Source organism: Salminus brasiliensis, chromosome 6, assembly GCF_030463535.1.
Source record: "Salminus brasiliensis chromosome 6, fSalBra1.hap2, whole genome shotgun sequence".
In the NCBI taxonomy this organism is placed as follows: domain Eukaryota; kingdom Metazoa; phylum Chordata; class Actinopteri; order Characiformes; family Bryconidae; genus Salminus; species Salminus brasiliensis.
In genome coordinates, this window is record NC_132883.1 from 35,602,916 (window position 1) to 35,621,169 (window position 18,254).

Consider the following 18,254-nt stretch of genomic DNA (forward strand, 5'->3'; position numbering starts at 1 on the left):
ATTTCAGCATGCTTCGAATAATGAGCTTCAGTCTAAAAGACAAATTCAGTGGAGATGCTGGGGATTGAATCCACGACCTCATACATGCAAAGCATGCGCTCTACCACTGAGCTACATCCCCAACTTGCTGTAGGTTGTTGACAATGTGCCCATGGGACAAGCCAATGCTTTAAACTTACAGTGAGGGCAGAGTTAAAATCCTGCATAGTCAGCATTTTAACATAGTAAGCTGGAACATCATATATGATGGGGCATGCAAAAGCTACCAGCAAAGTGACATTGGGTAGAATCTTCCAAGAAAGAAGGCACAGACGGGGGTCGAATCCATGATCTTCGGTTTACAAGACCGAAGCCTTACCACTTGGCCACCATGCCAGCTCATCAGCTGTGCTAGTCCCATGACTCTGTGCCTCAACCGGTCTCCTGACAATTCTTAGCTGACTCAATGAATAAAATTCTTGCTAAATGCTCAGTTTGAACTTTTAGCAAACGTTGGTGTGACCTCTGCTTCAGTAGAAGAATGTGCATGTACTCCCATCCTGGGCACCTTGCAACACATGTGGCAGAATTTGTCTAGAACTAAATGTCTGGTTTGTGTTTCTCTGAAGTTGCAAAGAAATACTCTAATAGGGCAGACAATGAAGAAAAATTCCTGATCCTCGTAGTCTGAAGTTGCAAAAACCAGCCCAGCAGGTTATAACATGGAGATGGAGGGGATTGAACCCTGGACCTCATACATGCAAAGCATGCGCTTTACCACTGAGATACATCCCCTCTGCCAATCTTCTGTTTAAGGAACCCAAGAGCATGAGTAAAAGTAAGACATTCAGCAAAGATGGGGAGGATTTGATTGAAATGTAATAAAAGCTCCCATTAAGCTTCTTTTTGCTTGGAAAAGGCACGAACGGGGATCGAACCCGTGATCTTCGGTTTACAAGACCGACGCCTTGCCACTTGGCCATCGCGCCCCCAGCCTTTGTTTTGAATTGGCGTTGAAGCACTGGACAAATGTACCTGTAAAAGCAACTGGAGTTAATTACCTGAGCATAACAGCAAACATTCTTCTGATACTGTCTCAGAACATGCAAATCAAGCAAGTTCCTCCAGCTGCAAATGCCTTTTTAATGAACAGTTTTTGTTGAGGTTTTGATTCACTTCAGCATGCTTGGAATAATGAGCTTCAGTCTAAACGACAAATTCAGTGGAGATGCTGGGGATTGAACCCAGGACCTCATACATGCAAAGCATGCGCTCTACCACAGAGCTACATCCCCTCTGCCAATCTTCTGTTTCAGGAACCCAAGAGCATGAGTAAAAGTAAGACATACAGCAAAGATGGGGAGGATTTGATTGACATGTAATAAAAGCTCCCATTAAGCTTCTTTTTGCTTGGAAAAGGCACGAACGGGGATCGAAACCGTGATCTTCGGTTTACAAGACCGACGCCTTGCCACTTGGCCATCACGCCCGCAACCTTGGTTTTGATTTGGCGTGGAAGCACTGGACAAATGTACCTGTAACAGCAACAGGAGTTAATTACCTGAGCATAACAGTAAACATTCTTCTGATACTGTCTCAGAACATGCAAATCAAGCAAGTTCCTCCAGCTGCAAATGCCTTTTTAATGAACAGTTTTTGTTGTGGTTTTGATTCACTTCAGCATGCTTCCAATAATGAGCTTCAGTCTAAAAGACAAATTCAGCGGAGATGCTGGGGATTGAACCCAGGACCTCATACATGCGAAGCATGCGCTCTACCACTGAGCTACATCCCCAACTTGCTGTAGGTTGTTGACAATGTGCCCATGGGACAAGCCAAAGCTTTAAACTTACAGTGAGGGCAGAGTTAAAATCCTGCATAGTCAGCATTTTAACATAGTAAGCTGGAACATCATATATGATGGGGCACGCAAAGGCTACCAGCAAAGTGACATTGGGCAGAATCTTCCAAGAAAGAAGGTACGGACGGGGGTCGAACCCATGACTTTCGGTTTACGAGACCGACGACTTACCACTTGGCCAACATGCCAGCTCATCATCTGTGTTAGTTCCATGACTCTATGCCTCAACCGGTCTCCTGAGAATTCTTGGCTGACTCAATGAATAAAATTCTTGCTAAATGCTCAGTTTGAACTTTTAGCAAACGTTGGTGTGACCTCTGCTTCAGTACAAGAATGTGCATGTACTCCCATCCTGGGCACCTTGCAACACATGCGGCAGAATTTGTCTAGAACTAAATGTCTGGTTTGTGTTTCTCTGAAGTTGCAAAGAAATACTCTAAAAGGTCAGACAATGAAGAAAAATTCCTGATCCTTGTAGTCTGAAGTTGCAAAAACCTGCCAAGCAGGTTATAACATGGAGATGCAGGGGATTGAACCCTGGACCTCATACATGCAAAGCATGCGCTTTACCACTGAGATACATCCCCACTGCCAATCTTCTGTTTACGGAACCAGAGAGCATGAGTAAAAGTAAGACATTCAGCAAAGATGGGGAGGATTTGATTGACATGTAATAAAAGCTCCCATTAAGCTTCTTTTTGCTTGGAAAAGGAACGAACGGGAATCGAACCCGTGATCTTCGGTTACCTGAGCATAACAGTAAACATTCTTCTGTTACTGTCTCAGAACATGCAAATCAAGCAAGTTCCTCCAGCTGCAAATGCCTTTTTAATGAACAGTTTTTGTTGTGGTTTTGATTCATTTCAGCATGCTTCGAATAATGAGCTTCAGTCTAAAAGACAAATTCAGTGGAGATGCTGGGGATTGAACCCAGGACCTCATACATGCGAAGCATGCGCTCTACCACTGAGCTACATCCCCAACTTGCTGTAGGTTGTTGACAATGTGCCCATGGGACAAGCCAATGCTTTAAACTTACAGTGAGGGCAGAGTTAAAATCCTGCATAGTCAGCATTTTAACATAGTAAGCTGGAACATCATATATGATGGGGCATGCAAAAGCTACCAGCAAAGTGACATTGGGTAGAATCTTCCAAGAAAGAAGGCACAGACGGGTCCGAATCCATGATCTTCGGTTTACAAGACCGAAGCCTTACCACTTGGCCACCATGCCAGCTCATCAGCTGTGCTAGTCCCATGACTCTGTGCCTCAACCGGTCTCCTGACAATTCTTAGCTGACTCAATGAATAAAATTCTTGCTAAATGCTCAGTTTGAACTTTTAGCAAACGTTGGTGTGACCTCTGCTTCAGTAGAAGAATGTGCATGTACTCCCATCCTGGGCACCTTGCAACACATGTGGCAGAATTTGTCTAGAACTAAATGTCTGGTTTGTGTTTCTCTGAAGTTGCAAAGAAATACTCTAATAGGTCAGACAATGAAGAAAAATTCCTGATCCTCGTAGTCTGAAGTTGCAAAAACCAGCCCAGCAGGTTATAACATGGAGACGGAGGGGATTGAACCCTGGACCTCATACATGCAAAGCATGCGCTTTACCACTGAGATACATCCCCTCTGCCAATCTTCTGTTTAAGGAACCCAAGAGCATGAGTAAAAGTAAGACATTCAGCAAAGATGGGGAGGATTTGATTGAAATGTAATAAAAGCTCCCATTAAGCTTCTTTTTGCTTGGAAAAGGCACGAACGGGGATCGAACCCGTGATCTTCGGTTTACAAGACCGACGCCTTGCCACTTGGCCATCGCGCCCCCAGCCTTTGTTTTGAATTGGCGTTGAAGCACTGGACAAATGTACCTGTAAAAGCAACTGGAGTTAATTACCTGAGCATAACAGCAAACATTCTTCTGATACTGTCTCAGAACATGCAAATCAAGCAAGTTCCTCCAGCTGCAAATGCCTTTTTAATGAACAGTTTTTGATGTGGTTTTGATTCACTTCAGCATGCTTCGAATAATGAGCTTCAGTCTAAAAGTCAAATTCAGTGGAGATGCTGGGGATTGAACCCAGGACCTCATACATGCGAAGCATGCGCTCTACCACTGAGCTACATCCCCAACTTGCTGTAGGTTGTTGACAATGTGCCCATGGGACAAGCCAAAGCTTTAAACTTACAGTGAGGGCAGAGTTAAAATCCTGCATAGTCAGCATTTTAACATAGTAAGCTGGAACATCATATATGATGGGGCGTGCAAAAGCTACCAGCAAAGTGACATTGGGCAGAATCTTCCAAGAAAGAAGGCACGGACAGGGGTCGAACCCATGATCTTCGGTTTGCGAGACTGACGCCTTACCACACGGCCACCATGCCAGCTCACCAACTGTGCTAGTCCCATGACTAATAGCCTCAACCGGTCTCCTGACAATTCTTGGCTGACTCAATGAATAAAATTCTTGCTAAATGCTCAGTTTGACCTTTTAGCAAACGTTGGTGTGACCTCTGCTTCAGTACAAGAATGTGCATGTACTCCCATCCTGGGCACCTTGCAACACATGCGGCAGAATTTGTCTAGAACTAAATATCTGGTTTGTGTTTCTCTGAAGTTGCAAAGAAATACTCTAATAGGTCAGACAATGGAGAAAAATTCCTGATCCTCGTAGTCTGAAGTTGCAAAAACCTGCCCAGCAGGTTATAACATGGAGATGCAGGGGATTGAACCCTGGACCTCAAACATTCAAAGCATGCGCTTTATCACAGAGCTACATCCCCTCTGCCAACCTTCTTTTTGAGGAACCCAAGAGCATGAGAAAAAATAAGACATTCAGCAAAGATGGGGAGGATTTGATTGACACGTAATAAAAGCTCCCTTTAAGTTTCTTTTTGCTTGGAAAAGGCACGAACGGGGATCGAACCCGTGATCTTCGGTTTACAAGACCGACGCCTTGCCACTCGGCCATCGCGCCCAAAGCTTTGGTTTTGAATTGGCGTGGAAGCACTGGACAAATGTACCTGTAAAAGCAACTGGAGCTAATTACCTGAGCATAACAGCAAACATTCTTCTGATACTGTCTCAGAACATGCAAATCAAGCAAGTTCCTCCAGCTGCAAATGCCTTTTTAATGAACAGTTTTTGTTGAGGTTTTGATTCACTTCAGCATGCTTGGAATAATGAGCTTCAGTCTAAACGACAAATTCAGTGGAGAGGCTGGGGATTGAACCCAGGACCTCATACATGCAAAGCATGCGCTCTACCACTGAGCTACATCCCCAAATTGCTGCAGGTTGTTGACAATGTGCCCATGGGACAAGCCAAAGCTTTAAACTTACAGTGAGGGCAGAGTTAAAATCCTGCATAGTCAGCATTTTAACATAGTAAGCTGGAACATCATATATGATGGGGCATGCAAAAGCTACCAGCAAAGTGACATTGGGCAGAATCTTCCAAGAACGAAGGCACGGACAGGGGTCGAACCCATGATCTTCGGTTTAGAAGACCGACGCCTTACCACATGGCCACCACGCCAGCTCATCAACTGTGCTAGTCCCATGACTCTATGCCTCAACCGGTCTCCTGACAATTCTTGGCTGACTCAATGAATAAAATTCTTGCTAAATGCTCAGTTTGACCTTTTAGCAAACGTTGGTGTGACCTCTGCTTCAGTACAAGAATGTGCATGTACTCCCATCCTGGGCACCGTGCAAGACATGCGGCAGAATTTGTCTAGAACTAAATGTCTGGTTTGTGTTTCTCTGAAGTTGCATGGAAATACTCTAAAAGGTCAGACAGTGAAGAAAAATTCCTGATCCTCGTAGTCTGAAGTTGCAAAAAACAGCCCAGCAGGTTATAACATGGAGATGCAGAGGATTGAACCCTGGACCTCATACATGCAAAGAATGCACTCTACCACTGAACTATATCCCCTCTGCCAATCTTCCGTTTGAGGAACCCAAGAGCATGAGTAAAAGTAAGACATTCAGCAAAAATGGGGGGGATTTGATTAACATGTAATAAAAGCTCCCATTAAGCTTCTTTTTGCTTGGAAAAGGCACGAACGGGGAACGAACCCGTGATCTTCGGTTTACAAGACAAACGGCTTGCCACTTGGCCATCGCGCCCACAGCCTTGTTTTTGAAATGGCGTGGAAGAACTGGACAAATGTACCTGTAAAAGCAACAGGAGTTATTTACCTGAGCATAACAGTAAACATCCTTCTGATACTGTCTCAGAAAATGCAAATCAAGCAAGTTCCTCCAGCAGCAAATGCCTTTTTAATGAATATTTTTTGTTGTGGTTTTGATTCACTTCAGCATGCTTCTAATAATGAGCTTCAGTCTAAAAGACAAATTCAGTGGAGATAGCTGGGATTGAACCCAGGACCTCAAACATTCAAAGCATGCGCTTTACCACTGAGCTACATCCCCTCTGCCAACCTTCTTTTTGAGGAACCCAAGAGCATGAGAAAAAATAAGACATTCAGCAAAGATGGGGAGGATTTGATTGAAATGTAATAAAAGCTCCCATTAAGCTTCTTTTTGCTTGGAAAAGGCACGAACCCGTGATCTTCGGTTTACAAGACCGACGCCTTGCCACTTGGCCATCGCGCCCACAGCCTTGGTTTTGAATTGGCGTGGAAGCACTGGACAAATGTACCTGTAAAAGCAACTGGAGTTAATTACCTGAGCATAACAGCAAACATTCTTCTGATACTGTCTCAGAACATGCAAATCAAGCAAGTTCCTCCAGCTGCAAATGCCTTTTTAATGAAAAGTTTTTGTTGTGGTTTTGATTCACTTCAGCATGCTTCCAATAATGAGCTTCAGTCTAAAAGACAAATTCAGTGGAGATGCTGGGGATTGAACCCAGGACCTCATACATGCAAAGCATACGCTCTACCACTGAGCTACATCCCCTCTGCCAATCTTCTGTTTGAGGAACCCAAGAGCATGAGTAAAAGTAAGACATACAGCAAAGATGGGGAGGATTTGATTGACATGTAATAAAAGCTCCCATTAAGCTTCTTTTTGCTTGGAAAAGGCACGAACGGGAATCGAACCCATGATCTTCGGTTACCTGAGCATAACAGTAAACATTCTTCTGTTACTGTCTCAGAACATGCAAATCAAGCAAGTTCCTCCAGCTGCAAATGCCTTTTTAATGAACAGTTTTTGTTGTGGTTTTGATTCATTTCAGCATGCTTCGAATAATGAGCTTCAGACTAAAAGACAAATTCAGTGGAGATGCTGGGGATTGAACCCAGGACCTCATACATGCAAAGCATGCGCTCTACCACTGAGCTACATCCCCAAATTGCTGCAGGTTGTTGACAATGCGCCCATGGGACAAGCCAAAGCTTTAAACTTACAGTGAGGGCAGAGTTAAAATCCTGCATAGTCAGCATTTTTAACATAGTAAGCTGGAACATCATATATGATGGGGCATGCAAAGGCTACCAGCAAAGTGACATTGGGCAGAATCTTCCAAGAAAGAAGGCACGGACTGGGGTCGAACCCATGATCTTCAGTTTACGAGACCGACGCCTTACCACTTGGCCACCATGCCAGCTCATCAAATGTTCAAGTCCCATAACTCTGTGCCTCAACCGGTCTCCTGACAATTCTTGGCTGACTCAATGAATAAAATTCTTGCTAAATGCTCAGTTTGAACTTTTAGCAAACGTTGGTGTGACCTCTGCTTCAGTACAAGAATGTGCATGTACTCCCATCCTGGGCACCTTGCAACACATGCGGCAGAATTTGTCTAGAACTAAATGTCTGGTTTGTGTTTCTCTGAAGTTGCAAAGAAATACTCTAAAAGGTCAGACAATGAAGAAAAATTCCTGATCCTTGTAGTCTGAAGTTGCAAAAACCTGCCCAGCAGGTTATAACATGGAGATGCAGGTGATTGAACCCTGGACCTCATACATGCAAAGCATGCGCTTTACCACTGAGATACATCCCCACTGCCAATCTTCTGTTTACGGAACCAGAGAGCATGAGTAAAAGTAAGACATTCAGCAAAGATGGGGAGGATTTGATTGACATGTAATAAAAGCTCCCATTAAGCTTCTTTTTGCTTGGAAAAGGCATGAACGGGGATTGAACCCGTGATCTTCGGTTTACAAGACCAACGCCTTGCCACTTGGCCATCACGCCCACAGCCTTGGTTTTTAATTGGCGTGGAAGCACTGCACAAATGTACCTGTAAAACAACAGGAGTTAATTACCTGAGCATAACAGTAAACATTCTTCTGATACTGTCTCAGAACATGCAAATCAAGCAAGTTCCTCCAGCTGCAAATGCCTTTTTAATGAAAAGTTTTTGTTGTGGTTTTGATTCACTTCAGCATGCTTCCAATAATGAGCTTCAGTCTAAAAGACAAATTCAGTGGAGATGCTGGGGATTGAACCCAGGACCTCATACATGCAAAGCATACGCTCTACCACTGAGCTACATCCCCTCCGCCAATCTTCTGTTTGAGGAACCCAAGAGCATGAGTAAAAGTAAGACATACAGCAAAGATGGGGAGGATTTGATTAACATGTAATAAAAGCTCCCATTAAGCTTCTTATTGCTTGGAAAAGGCACGAATGGGGATCGAACCCGTGATCTTCGGTTACCTGAGCATAACAGTAAAAATTCTTCTGATACTGTCTCAGAACATGCAAATCAAGCAAGTTCCTCCAGCTGCAAATGCCTTTTTAATGAACAGTTTTTGTTGTGGTTTTGATTCACTTCAGCATGCTTCCAATAATGAGCTTCAGTCTAAAAGACAAATTCAGTGGAGATGCTGGGGATTGAACCCAGGACCTCATACATGCAAAGCATGCGCTCTACCACTGAGCTAAATCCCCAACTGGCTGTAGGTTGTTGACAATGTGCCCATGGGACAAGCCAATGCTTTAAACTTACAGTGAGGGCAGAGTTAAAATCCTGCATAGTCAGCATTTTAACATAGTAAGCTGGAACATCATATATGATGGGGCGTGCAAAAGCTACCAGCAAAGTGACATTGGGCAGAATCTTCCAAGAAAGAAGGCACGGACAGGGGTCGAACCCATGATCTTCGGTTTGCGAGACTGACGCCTTACCACACGGCCACCACGCCAGCTCACCAACTGTGCTAGTCCCATGACTAATAGCCTCAACCGGTCTTCTGACAATTCTTGGCTGACTCAATGAATAAAATTCTTGCTAAATGCTCAGTTTGACATTTTAGCAAACGTTGGTGTGACCTCTGCTTCAGTACAAGAATGTGCATGTACTCTCATCCTGGGCACCTTGCAACACATGCGGCAGAATTTGTCTAGAACTAAATATCTGGTTTGTGTTTCTCTGAAGTTGCAAAGAAATACTCTAATAGGTCAGACAATGGAGAAAAATTCCTGATCCTCGTAGTCTGAAGTTGCAAAAACCTGCCCAGCAGGTTATAACATGGAGATGCAGGGGATTGAACCCTGGACCTCAAACATTCAAAGCATGCGCTTTATCACTGAGCTACATCCCCTCTGCCAACCTTCTTTTTGAGGAACCCAAGAGCATGAGAAAAAATAAGACATTCAGCAAAGATGGGGAGGATTTGATTGACACGTAATAAAAGCTCCCTTTAAGTTTCTTTTTGCTTGGAAAAGGCACGAACGGGGATCGAACCCGTGATCTTCGGTTTACAAGACCGACGCCTTGCCACTTGGCCATCGCGCCCAAAGCTTTGGTTTTGAATTGGCGTGGAAGCACTGGACAAATGTACCTGTAAAAGCAACTGGAGCTAATTACCTGAGCATAACAGCAAACATTCTTCTGATACTGTCTCAGAACATGCAAATCAAGCAAGTTCCTCCAGCTGCAAATGCCTTTTTAATGAACAGTTTTTGTTGAGGTTTTGATTCACTTCAGCATGCTTGGAATAATGAGCTTCAGTCTAAACGACAAATTCAGTGGAGATGCTGGGGATTGAACCCAGGACCTCATACATGCAAAGCATGCGCTCTACCACTGAGCTACATCCCCAAATTGCTGCAGGTTGTTGACAATGTGCCCATGGGACAAGCCAAAGCTTTAAACTTACAGTGAGGGCAGAGTTAAAATCCTGCATAGTCAGCATTTTAACATAGTAAGCTGGAACATCATATATGATGGGGCATGCAAAAGCTACCAGCAAAGTGACATTGGGCAGAATCTTCCAAGAAAGAAGGCACGGACGGGGGTCGAACCCATGACTTTCGGTTTACGAGACCGACGACTTACCACTTGGCCAACATGCCAGCTCATCAACTGTGTTAGTTCCATGACTCTATGCCTCAACCGGTCTCCTGACAATTCTTGGCTGACTCAATGAATAAAATTCTTGCTAAATGCTCAGTTTGAACTTTTAGCAAACGTTGGTGTGACCTCTCCTTCAGTACAAGAATGTGCATGTACTCCCATCCTGGGCACCTTGCAACACATGCGGCAGAATTTGTCTAGAACTAAATGTCTGGTTTGTGTTTCTCTGAAGTTGCAAAGAAATACTCTAAAAGGTCAGACAATGAAGAAAAATTCCTGATCCTTGTAGTCTGAAGTTGCAAAAACCTGCCCAGCCGGTTATAACATGGAGATGCAGGGGATTGAACCCTGGGCCTCATACATGCAAAGCATGCGCTTTACCAATGAGATACATCCCCACTGCCAATCTTCTGTTTACGGAACCAGAGAGCATGAGTAAAAGTAAGACATTCAGCAAAGATGGGGAGGATTTGATTGACATGTAATAAAAGCTCCCATTAAGCTTCTTTTTGCTTGGAAAAGGCATGAACGGGGATCAAACCAGTGATCTTCGGTTTACAAGACCAACGCCTTGCCACTTGGCCATCACGCCCAAGGCCTTGGTTTTTAATTGGCGTGGAAGCACTGGACAAATGTACCTGTAAAACAACAGGAGTTAATTACCTGAGCATAACAGTAAACATTCTTCTGATACTGTCTCAGAACATGCAAATCAAGCAAGTTCCTCCAGCTGCAAATGCCTTTTTAATGAACATTTTTTGTTGTGGTTTTGATTCACTTCAGCATGCTTCGAATAATGAGCTTCAGTCTAAAAGACAAATTCAGTGGAGATGCTGGGGATTGAATCCACGACCTCATACATGCAAAGCATGCGCTCTACCACTGAGCTACATCCCCAACTTGCTGTAGGTTGTTGACAATGTGCCCATGGGACAAGCCAATGCTTTAAACTTACAGTGAGGGCAGAGTTAAAATCCTGCATAGTCAGCATTTTAACATAGTAAGCTGGAACATCATATATGATGGGGCATGCAAAAGCTACCAGCAAAGTGACATTGGGTAGAATCTTCCAAGAAAGAAGGCACAGACGGGGGTCGAATCCATGATCTTCGGTTTACAAGACCGAAGCCTTACCACTTGGCCACCATGCCAGCTCATCAGCTGTGCTAGTCCCATGACTCTGTGCCTCAACCGGTCTCCTGACAATTCTTAGCTGACTCAATGAATAAAATTCTTGCTAAATGCTCAGTTTGAACTTTTAGCAAACGTTGGTGTGACCTCTGCTTCAGTAGAAGAATGTGCATGTACTCCCATCCTGGGCACCTTGCAACACATGTGGCAGAATTTGTCTAGAACTAAATGTCTGGTTTGTGTTTCTCTGAAGTTGCAAAGAAATACTCTAATAGGGCAGACAATGAAGAAAAATTCCTGATCCTCGTAGTCTGAAGTTGCAAAAACCAGCCCAGCAGGTTATAACATGGAGATGGAGGGGATTGAACCCTGGACCTCATACATGCAAAGCATGCGCTTTACCACTGAGATACATCCCCTCTGCCAATCTTCTGTTTAAGGAACCCAAGAGCATGAGTAAAAGTAAGACATTCAGCAAAGATGGGGAGGATTTGATTGAAATGTAATAAAAGCTCCCATTAAGCTTCTTTTTGCTTGGAAAAGGCACGAACGGGGATCGAACCCGTGATCTTCGGTTTACAAGACCGACGCCTTGCCACTTGGCCATCGCGCCCCCAGCCTTTGTTTTGAATTGGCGTTGAAGCACTGGACAAATGTACCTGTAAAAGCAACTGGAGTTAATTACCTGAGCATAACAGCAAACATTCTTCTGATACTGTCTCAGAACATGCAAATCAAGCAAGTTCCTCCAGCTGCAAATGCCTTTTTAATGAACAGTTTTTGTTGAGGTTTTGATTCACTTCAGCATGCTTGGAATAATGAGCTTCAGTCTAAACGACAAATTCAGTGGAGATGCTGGGGATTGAACCCAGGACCTCATACATGCAAAGCATGCGCTCTACCACAGAGCTACATCCCCTCTGCCAATCTTCTGTTTCAGGAACCCAAGAGCATGAGTAAAAGTAAGACATACAGCAAAGATGGGGAGGATTTGATTGACATGTAATAAAAGCTCCCATTAAGCTTCTTTTTGCTTGGAAAAGGCACGAACGGGGATCGAAACCGTGATCTTCGGTTTACAAGACCGACGCCTTGCCACTTGGCCATCACGCCCGCAACCTTGGTTTTGATTTGGCGTGGAAGCACTGGACAAATGTACCTGTAACAGCAACAGGAGTTAATTACCTGAGCATAACAGTAAACATTCTTCTGATACTGTCTCAGAACATGCAAATCAAGCAAGTTCCTCCAGCTGCAAATGCCTTTTTAATGAACAGTTTTTGTTGTGGTTTTGATTCACTTCAGCATGCTTCCAATAATGAGCTTCAGTCTAAAAGACAAATTCAGCGGAGATGCTGGGGATTGAACCCAGGACCTCATACATGCGAAGCATGCGCTCTACCACTGAGCTACATCCCCAACTTGCTGTAGGTTGTTGACAATGTGCCCATGGGACAAGCCAAAGCTTTAAACTTACAGTGAGGGCAGAGTTAAAATCCTGCATAGTCAGCATTTTAACATAGTAAGCTGGAACATCATATATGATGGGGCACGCAAAGGCTACCAGCAAAGTGACATTGGGCAGAATCTTCCAAGAAAGAAGGTACGGACGGGGGTCGAACCCATGACTTTCGGTTTACGAGACCGACGACTTACCACTTGGCCAACATGCCAGCTCATCATCTGTGTTAGTTCCATGACTCTATGCCTCAACCGGTCTCCTGAGAATTCTTGGCTGACTCAATGAATAAAATTCTTGCTAAATGCTCAGTTTGAACTTTTAGCAAACGTTGGTGTGACCTCTGCTTCAGTACAAGAATGTGCATGTACTCCCATCCTGGGCACCTTGCAACACATGCGGCAGAATTTGTCTAGAACTAAATGTCTGGTTTGTGTTTCTCTGAAGTTGCAAAGAAATACTCTAAAAGGTCAGACAATGAAGAAAAATTCCTGATCCTTGTAGTCTGAAGTTGCAAAAACCTGCCAAGCAGGTTATAACATGGAGATGCAGGGGATTGAACCCTGGACCTCATACATGCAAAGCATGCGCTTTACCACTGAGATACATCCCCACTGCCAATCTTCTGTTTACGGAACCAGAGAGCATGAGTAAAAGTAAGACATTCAGCAAAGATGGGGAGGATTTGATTGACATGTAATAAAAGCTCCCATTAAGCTTCTTTTTGCTTGGAAAAGGAACGAACGGGAATCGAACCCGTGATCTTCGGTTACCTGAGCATAACAGTAAACATTCTTCTGTTACTGTCTCAGAACATGCAAATCAAGCAAGTTCCTCCAGCTGCAAATGCCTTTTTAATGAACAGTTTTTGTTGTGGTTTTGATTCATTTCAGCATGCTTCGAATAATGAGCTTCAGTCTAAAAGACAAATTCAGTGGAGATGCTGGGGATTGAACCCAGGACCTCATACATGCGAAGCATGCGCTCTACCACTGAGCTACATCCCCAACTTGCTGTAGGTTGTTGACAATGTGCCCATGGGACAAGCCAATGCTTTAAACTTACAGTGAGGGCAGAGTTAAAATCCTGCATAGTCAGCATTTTAACATAGTAAGCTGGAACATCATATATGATGGGGCATGCAAAAGCTACCAGCAAAGTGACATTGGGTAGAATCTTCCAAGAAAGAAGGCACAGACGGGTCCGAATCCATGATCTTCGGTTTACAAGACCGAAGCCTTACCACTTGGCCACCATGCCAGCTCATCAGCTGTGCTAGTCCCATGACTCTGTGCCTCAACCGGTCTCCTGACAATTCTTAGCTGACTCAATGAATAAAATTCTTGCTAAATGCTCAGTTTGAACTTTTAGCAAACGTTGGTGTGACCTCTGCTTCAGTAGAAGAATGTGCATGTACTCCCATCCTGGGCACCTTGCAACACATGTGGCAGAATTTGTCTAGAACTAAATGTCTGGTTTGTGTTTCTCTGAAGTTGCAAAGAAATACTCTAATAGGGCAGACAATGAAGAAAAATTCCTGATCCTCGTAGTCTGAAGTTGCAAAAACCAGCCCAGCAGGTTATAACATGGAGACGGAGGGGATTGAACCCTGGACCTCATACATGCAAAGCATGCGCTTTACCACTGAGATACATCCCCTCTGCCAATCTTCTGTTTAAGGAACCCAAGAGCATGAGTAAAAGTAAGACATTCAGCAAAGATGGGGAGGATTTGATTGAAATGTAATAAAAGCTCCCATTAAGCTTCTTTTTGCTTGGAAAAGGCACGAACGGGGATCGAACCCGTGATCTTCGGTTTACAAGACCGACGCCTTGCCACTTGGCCATCGCGCCCCCAGCCTTTGTTTTGAATTGGCGTTGAAGCACTGGACAAATGTACCTGTAAAAGCAACTGGAGTTAATTACCTGAGCATAACAGCAAACATTCTTCTGATACTGTCTCAGAACATGCAAATCAAGCAAGTTCCTCCAGCTGCAAATGCCTTTTTAATGAACAGTTTTTGATGTGGTTTTGATTCACTTCAGCATGCTTCGAATAATGAGCTTCAGTCTAAAAGTCAAATTCAGTGGAGATGCTGGGGATTGAACCCAGGACCTCATACATGCGAAGCATGCGCTCTACCACTGAGCTACATCCCCAACTTGCTGTAGGTTGTTGACAATGTGCCCATGGGACAAGCCAAAGCTTTAAACTTACAGTGAGGGCAGAGTTAAAATCCTGCATAGTCAGCATTTTAACATAGTAAGCTGGAACATCATATATGATGGGGCGTGCAAAAGCTACCAGCAAAGTGACATTGGGCAGAATCTTCCAAGAAAGAAGGCACGGACAGGGGTCGAACCCATGATCTTCGGTTTGCGAGACTGACGCCTTACCACACGGCCACCACGCCAGCTCACCAACTGTGCTAGTCCCATGACTAATAGCCTCAACCGGTCTCCTGACAATTCTTGGCTGACTCAATGAATAAAATTCTTGCTAAATGCTCAGTTTGACCTTTTAGCAAACGTTGGTGTGACCTCTGCTTCAGTACAAGAATGTGCATGTACTCCCATCCTGGGCACCTTGCAACACATGCGGCAGAATTTGTCTAGAACTAAATATCTGGTTTGTGTTTCTCTGAAGTTGCAAAGAAATACTCTAATAGGTCAGACAATGGAGAAAAATTCCTGATCCTCGTAGTCTGAAGTTGCAAAAACCTGCCCAGCAGGTTATAACATGGAGATGCAGGGGATTGAACCCTGGACCTCAAACATTCAAAGCATGCGCTTTATCACAGAGCTACATCCCCTCTGCCAACCTTCTTTTTGAGGAACCCAAGAGCATGAGAAAAAATAAGACATTCAGCAAAGATGGGGAGGATTTGATTGACACGTAATAAAAGCTCCCTTTAAGTTTCTTTTTGCTTGGAAAAGGCACGAACGGGGATCGAACCCGTGATCTTCGGTTTACAAGACCGACGCCTTGCCACTCGGCCATCGCGCCCAAAGCTTTGGTTTTGAATTGGCGTGGAAGCACTGGACAAATGTACCTGTAAAAGCAACTGGAGCTAATTACCTGAGCATAACAGCAAACATTCTTCTGATACTGTCTCAGAACATGCAAATCAAGCAAGTTCCTCCAGCTGCAAATGCCTTTTTAATGAACAGTTTTTGTTGAGGTTTTGATTCACTTCAGCATGCTTGGAATAATGAGCTTCAGTCTAAACGACAAATTCAGTGGAGAGGCTGGGGATTGAACCCAGGACCTCATACATGCAAAGCATGCGCTCTACCACTGAGCTACATCCCCAAATTGCTGCAGGTTGTTGACAATGTGCCCATGGGACAAGCCAAAGCTTTAAACTTACAGTGAGGGCAGAGTTAAAATCCTGCATAGTCAGCATTTTAACATAGTAAGCTGGAACATCATATATGATGGGGCATGCAAAAGCTACCAGCAAAGTGACATTGGGCAGAATCTTCCAAGAAAGAAGGCACGGACAGGGGTCGAACCCATGACTTTCGGTTTACGAGACCGACGACTTACCACTTGGCCAACATGCCAGCTCATCAACTGTGTTAGTTCCATGACTCTATGCCTCAACCGGTCTCCTGACAATTCTTGGCTGACTCAATGAATAAAATTCTTGCTAAATGCTCAGTTTGAACTTTTAGCAAACGTTGGTGTGACCTCTCCTTCAGTACAAGAATGTGCATGTACTCCCATCCTGGGCACCTTGCAACACATGCGGCAGAATTTGTCTAGAACTAAATGTCTGGTTTGTGTTTCTCTGAAGTTGCAAAGAAATACTCTAAAAGGTCAGACAATGAAGAAAAATTCCTGATCCTTGTAGTCTGAAGTTGCAAAAACCTGCCCAGCCGGTTATAACATGGAGATGCAGGGGATTGAACCCTGGGCCTCATACATGCAAAGCATGCGCTTTACCACTGAGATACATCCCCACTGCCAATCTTCTGTTTACGGAACCAGAGAGCATGAGTAAAAGTAAGACATTCAGCAAAGATGGGGAGGATTTGATTGACATGTAATAAAAGCTCCCATTAAGCTTCTTTTTGCTTGGAAAAGGCATGAACGGGGATCAAACAAGTGATCTTCGGTTTACAAGACCAACGCCTTGCCACTTGGCCATCACGCCCACGGCCTTGGTTTTTAATTGGCGTGGAAGCACTGGACAAATGTACCTGTAAAACAACAGGAGTTAATTACCTGAGCATAACAGTAAACATTCTTCTGATACTGTCTCAGAACATGCAAATCAAGCAAGTTCCTCCAGCTGCAAATGCCTTTTTAATGAACATTTTTTGTTGTGGTTTTGATTCACTTCAGCATGCTTCGAATAATGGGCTTCAGTCTAAAAGACAAATTCAGTGGAGATGCTGGGGATTGAATCCAGGACCTCATACATGCAAAGCATGCGCTCTACCACTGAGCTACATCCCCAACTTGCTGTAGGTTGTTGACAATGTGCCCATGGGACAAGCCAATGCTTTAAACTTACAGTGAGGGCAGAGTTAAAATCCTGCATAGTCAGCATTTTAACATAGTAAGCTGGAACATCATATATGATGGGGCATGCAAAAGCTACCAGCAAAGTGACATTGGGTAGAATCTTCCAAGAAAGAAGGCACAGACGGGGGTCGAATCCATGATCTTCGGTTTACAAGACCGAAGCCTTACCACTTGGCCACCATGCCAGCTCATCAGCTGTGCTAGTCCCATGACTCTGTGCCTCAACCGGTCTCCTGACAATTCTTAGCTGACTCAATGAATAAAATTCTTGCTAAATGCTCAGTTTGAACTTTTAGCAAACGTTGGTGTGACCTCTGCTTCAGTAGAAGAATGTGCATGTACTCCCATCCTGGGCACCTTGCAACACATGTGGCAGAATTTGTCTAGAACTAAATGTCTGGTTTGTGTTTCTCTGAAGTTGCAAAGAAATACTCTAATAGGGCAGACAATGAAGAAAAATTCCTGATCCTCGTAGTCTGAAGTTGCAAAAACCAGCCCAGCAGGTTATAACATGGAGATGGAGGGGATTGAACCTTGGACCTCATACATGCAAAGCATGCGCTTTACCACTGAGATACATCCCCTCTGCCAATCTTCTGTTTAAGGAACCCAAGAGCATGAGTAAAAGTAAGACATTCAGCAAAGATGGGGAGGATTTGATTGAAATGTAATAAAAGCTCCCATTAAGCTTCTTTTTGCTTGGAAAAGGCACGAACGGGGATCGAACCCGTGATCTTCGGTTTACAAGAACGACGCCTTGCCACTTGGCCATCGCACCCCCAGCCTTTGTTTTGAATTGGCGTTGAAGCACTGGACAAATGTACCTGTAAAAGCAACTGGAGTTAATTACCTGAGCATAACAGCAAACATTCTTCTGATACTGTCTCAGAACATGCAAATCAAGCAAGTTCCTCCAGCTGCAAATACCTTTTTAATGAACAGTTTTTGTTGAGGTTTTGATTCACTTCAGCATGCTTGGAATAATGAGCTTCAGTCTAAACGACAAATTCAGTG

General features: G+C 44.0%; 30 non-coding genes across 30 annotated transcripts; all 30 read right to left on the bottom strand.

Moving 5' to 3' along the window:
* Window positions 1-303: 303 nt before the first annotated feature.
* trnat-ugu (transfer RNA threonine (anticodon UGU)) lies at window positions 304-375 on the bottom strand. Its single transcript has one exon. It is a non-coding gene; the product is annotated as a tRNA-Thr (tRNA).
* Window positions 376-896: 521 nt separating this feature from the next.
* trnat-ugu (transfer RNA threonine (anticodon UGU)) lies at window positions 897-968 on the bottom strand. The gene has a single exon. It is a non-coding gene; the product is annotated as a tRNA-Thr (tRNA).
* A 428-nt stretch (window positions 969-1,396) lies between these two features.
* Window positions 1,397-1,468, bottom strand: trnat-ugu (transfer RNA threonine (anticodon UGU)). The gene has a single exon. It is a non-coding gene; the product is annotated as a tRNA-Thr (tRNA).
* A 234-nt stretch (window positions 1,469-1,702) lies between these two features.
* On the bottom strand, window positions 1,703-1,774 carry trnaa-cgc (transfer RNA alanine (anticodon CGC)). Its single transcript has one exon. It is a non-coding gene; the product is annotated as a tRNA-Ala (tRNA).
* A 975-nt stretch (window positions 1,775-2,749) lies between these two features.
* trnaa-cgc (transfer RNA alanine (anticodon CGC)) lies at window positions 2,750-2,821 on the bottom strand. The gene has a single exon. It is a non-coding gene; the product is annotated as a tRNA-Ala (tRNA).
* A 774-nt stretch (window positions 2,822-3,595) lies between these two features.
* Window positions 3,596-3,667, bottom strand: trnat-ugu (transfer RNA threonine (anticodon UGU)). The gene has a single exon. It is a non-coding gene; the product is annotated as a tRNA-Thr (tRNA).
* Window positions 3,668-3,901: 234 nt separating this feature from the next.
* Window positions 3,902-3,973, bottom strand: trnaa-cgc (transfer RNA alanine (anticodon CGC)). The gene has a single exon. It is a non-coding gene; the product is annotated as a tRNA-Ala (tRNA).
* Window positions 3,974-4,748: 775 nt separating this feature from the next.
* trnat-ugu (transfer RNA threonine (anticodon UGU)) lies at window positions 4,749-4,820 on the bottom strand. Its single transcript has one exon. It is a non-coding gene; the product is annotated as a tRNA-Thr (tRNA).
* Window positions 4,821-5,054: 234 nt separating this feature from the next.
* trnaa-ugc (transfer RNA alanine (anticodon UGC)) lies at window positions 5,055-5,126 on the bottom strand. Its single transcript has one exon. It is a non-coding gene; the product is annotated as a tRNA-Ala (tRNA).
* A 1,570-nt stretch (window positions 5,127-6,696) lies between these two features.
* On the bottom strand, window positions 6,697-6,768 carry trnaa-ugc (transfer RNA alanine (anticodon UGC)). The gene has a single exon. It is a non-coding gene; the product is annotated as a tRNA-Ala (tRNA).
* A 322-nt stretch (window positions 6,769-7,090) lies between these two features.
* Window positions 7,091-7,162, bottom strand: trnaa-ugc (transfer RNA alanine (anticodon UGC)). Its single transcript has one exon. It is a non-coding gene; the product is annotated as a tRNA-Ala (tRNA).
* Window positions 7,163-7,345: 183 nt separating this feature from the next.
* Window positions 7,346-7,417, bottom strand: trnat-cgu (transfer RNA threonine (anticodon CGU)). The gene has a single exon. It is a non-coding gene; the product is annotated as a tRNA-Thr (tRNA).
* A 521-nt stretch (window positions 7,418-7,938) lies between these two features.
* trnat-ugu (transfer RNA threonine (anticodon UGU)) lies at window positions 7,939-8,010 on the bottom strand. Its single transcript has one exon. It is a non-coding gene; the product is annotated as a tRNA-Thr (tRNA).
* Window positions 8,011-8,243: 233 nt separating this feature from the next.
* Window positions 8,244-8,315, bottom strand: trnaa-ugc (transfer RNA alanine (anticodon UGC)). Its single transcript has one exon. It is a non-coding gene; the product is annotated as a tRNA-Ala (tRNA).
* Window positions 8,316-9,290: 975 nt separating this feature from the next.
* Window positions 9,291-9,362, bottom strand: trnas-uga (transfer RNA serine (anticodon UGA)). The gene has a single exon. It is a non-coding gene; the product is annotated as a tRNA-Ser (tRNA).
* Window positions 9,363-9,484: 122 nt separating this feature from the next.
* On the bottom strand, window positions 9,485-9,556 carry trnat-ugu (transfer RNA threonine (anticodon UGU)). The gene has a single exon. It is a non-coding gene; the product is annotated as a tRNA-Thr (tRNA).
* A 234-nt stretch (window positions 9,557-9,790) lies between these two features.
* Window positions 9,791-9,862, bottom strand: trnaa-ugc (transfer RNA alanine (anticodon UGC)). The gene has a single exon. It is a non-coding gene; the product is annotated as a tRNA-Ala (tRNA).
* Window positions 9,863-10,637: 775 nt separating this feature from the next.
* On the bottom strand, window positions 10,638-10,709 carry trnat-ugu (transfer RNA threonine (anticodon UGU)). Its single transcript has one exon. It is a non-coding gene; the product is annotated as a tRNA-Thr (tRNA).
* A 487-nt stretch (window positions 10,710-11,196) lies between these two features.
* On the bottom strand, window positions 11,197-11,268 carry trnat-ugu (transfer RNA threonine (anticodon UGU)). Its single transcript has one exon. It is a non-coding gene; the product is annotated as a tRNA-Thr (tRNA).
* Window positions 11,269-11,789: 521 nt separating this feature from the next.
* On the bottom strand, window positions 11,790-11,861 carry trnat-ugu (transfer RNA threonine (anticodon UGU)). Its single transcript has one exon. It is a non-coding gene; the product is annotated as a tRNA-Thr (tRNA).
* Window positions 11,862-12,289: 428 nt separating this feature from the next.
* Window positions 12,290-12,361, bottom strand: trnat-ugu (transfer RNA threonine (anticodon UGU)). Its single transcript has one exon. It is a non-coding gene; the product is annotated as a tRNA-Thr (tRNA).
* A 234-nt stretch (window positions 12,362-12,595) lies between these two features.
* trnaa-cgc (transfer RNA alanine (anticodon CGC)) lies at window positions 12,596-12,667 on the bottom strand. Its single transcript has one exon. It is a non-coding gene; the product is annotated as a tRNA-Ala (tRNA).
* Window positions 12,668-13,642: 975 nt separating this feature from the next.
* On the bottom strand, window positions 13,643-13,714 carry trnaa-cgc (transfer RNA alanine (anticodon CGC)). The gene has a single exon. It is a non-coding gene; the product is annotated as a tRNA-Ala (tRNA).
* A 774-nt stretch (window positions 13,715-14,488) lies between these two features.
* Window positions 14,489-14,560, bottom strand: trnat-ugu (transfer RNA threonine (anticodon UGU)). Its single transcript has one exon. It is a non-coding gene; the product is annotated as a tRNA-Thr (tRNA).
* Window positions 14,561-14,794: 234 nt separating this feature from the next.
* Window positions 14,795-14,866, bottom strand: trnaa-cgc (transfer RNA alanine (anticodon CGC)). The gene has a single exon. It is a non-coding gene; the product is annotated as a tRNA-Ala (tRNA).
* A 775-nt stretch (window positions 14,867-15,641) lies between these two features.
* On the bottom strand, window positions 15,642-15,713 carry trnat-ugu (transfer RNA threonine (anticodon UGU)). The gene has a single exon. It is a non-coding gene; the product is annotated as a tRNA-Thr (tRNA).
* Window positions 15,714-15,947: 234 nt separating this feature from the next.
* Window positions 15,948-16,019, bottom strand: trnaa-ugc (transfer RNA alanine (anticodon UGC)). The gene has a single exon. It is a non-coding gene; the product is annotated as a tRNA-Ala (tRNA).
* A 1,080-nt stretch (window positions 16,020-17,099) lies between these two features.
* Window positions 17,100-17,171, bottom strand: trnaa-ugc (transfer RNA alanine (anticodon UGC)). The gene has a single exon. It is a non-coding gene; the product is annotated as a tRNA-Ala (tRNA).
* Window positions 17,172-17,353: 182 nt separating this feature from the next.
* Window positions 17,354-17,425, bottom strand: trnat-ugu (transfer RNA threonine (anticodon UGU)). Its single transcript has one exon. It is a non-coding gene; the product is annotated as a tRNA-Thr (tRNA).
* A 521-nt stretch (window positions 17,426-17,946) lies between these two features.
* Window positions 17,947-18,018, bottom strand: trnat-ugu (transfer RNA threonine (anticodon UGU)). Its single transcript has one exon. It is a non-coding gene; the product is annotated as a tRNA-Thr (tRNA).
* Between the last annotated feature and the right edge of the window lie 236 nt (window positions 18,019-18,254).